Source organism: Austrofundulus limnaeus, unplaced genomic scaffold, assembly GCF_001266775.1.
Source record: "Austrofundulus limnaeus strain Quisiro unplaced genomic scaffold, Austrofundulus_limnaeus-1.0 Scaffold1785, whole genome shotgun sequence".
Classification (NCBI taxonomy): Eukaryota; Metazoa; Chordata; class Actinopteri; order Cyprinodontiformes; family Rivulidae; genus Austrofundulus; species Austrofundulus limnaeus.
This window is the reverse complement of record NW_013954187.1, coordinates 2,294-3,560: the sequence shown is the minus strand read 5'-3', so window position 1 is coordinate 3,560 and position 1,267 is coordinate 2,294. Positions and strand designations below refer to the sequence as shown.

The 1,267-nt window shown below is 36.1% G+C and overlaps 1 protein-coding gene across 2 annotated transcripts in view; it reads right to left on the bottom strand.

Annotated features, from left to right (window-relative positions):
• zc3h7bb (zinc finger CCCH-type containing 7Bb) overlaps positions 1 to 922 on the bottom strand; it is a 34,103-nt gene extending 33,181 nt beyond the window's left edge. The window contains exon 1 of one of the 2 annotated variants that reach the window (XM_014033611.1): positions 667 to 922. The gene's annotated coding sequence lies outside the window, so the exon portion shown is untranslated. The remainder of the gene's footprint in view (positions 1 to 666) is intronic. The other variant, XM_014033612.1, reaches the window with a different exon arrangement.
• Between the last annotated feature and the right edge of the window lie 345 nt (positions 923 to 1,267).

Below are 1,267 nucleotides of genomic sequence, written 5' to 3'. Positions count from 1 at the left end.
TATATAAACAGGGACTGGCCTTTTTCTTTGTCCTAATTCTTTATAATGCCACTAAAATTTATTGTAATTTTATATACTTCTTGAGTTTTGATCAAGTTTTCTATAGGTTTAATCGCTTTGCACAAAAATGGAGGCAAATAATCTGAATGAACCAATGATGGTTTTGTTAATTAATTAAATTAATTAATTAATGTCAGAATAGTCATTTGATAACAACACTAAAACACACGAGTTTAAATTTCACATTGAAACTGACCCGTAAAAGCACTGCTGTCCTGTGGAGATAAACAACAAGTGGCTCATTTTGACACACATTTTACACAAGTAAACTATGCACTGATAACAACAAACTGTCATAAATAACACAACTACTTCATCGAATCTATTCTAACTGTGTAAAAGGACCGCTACCAGAGAAGACCTGCTCCGGAAGTTAGCCGGCTAATGCTATATGCTAATTCGTGCTAAACGCTAATAACTCAACTTAGCTTTACTGAAAAATGAAAAGTCGAAGGAAACGCTGCCTGTGTTTATTCTTTTAGAGCCATCTGTGCCCAATACAATTATATTAGGCTAATTAGCATATGAGCCCAGAATGTTTAAAGTAGTAACCAGGTACATTAGTTGACGGAATTAGCCAAACCCACACTTAGCATGGCAACTCACCGAGAGTTGAGTTACTGCGCTTCTTTCAGATTCAGGAACCGCTCCACGGAGCCTTGACGGTAAAGATTAGGTAAACTACGCAAACAAGTATCATTGAGTGAGCAGAGCCATGTTTGTCCGGTGTTTGTCCGGGTCATCGGTGAGTGGACACACTTTCTGAGCTACAGCTGCTGCCTAGCTGCTACTGCTGCTGTTGTAGCGCAACAACTTTCTACCAGCACGACTGTGACCACAAGATGGCAGAAAAACTCTTCTTCTGCTGCTTCTTCTTCTTCTTCTTCTTCTTCTTCTTCTTCTTCTTCTTCTTCTTCTTCTTCTTCTTCTTTGATTTTTTTTGACTATTTATCTTTTCATGTTTAACTAATAATACCTTTTCCACTTTTAATATCTCTATATCATATATTTTGATTCTTGTTTTAACTTTTCTCGACTCTTATATTTTTCACAGTGTATGACTACATGTTCCACTGTTTCCATGTCTTTATCACATTCACAGTGTCCTGTTGGGTGTTTGTCTAATTAATGTAATGTTTTATTCAAACCTGTGTGTCCCAATCATAACTTTGTCATTATTACTTGTTCTTTTTAATTTCTTCCTATT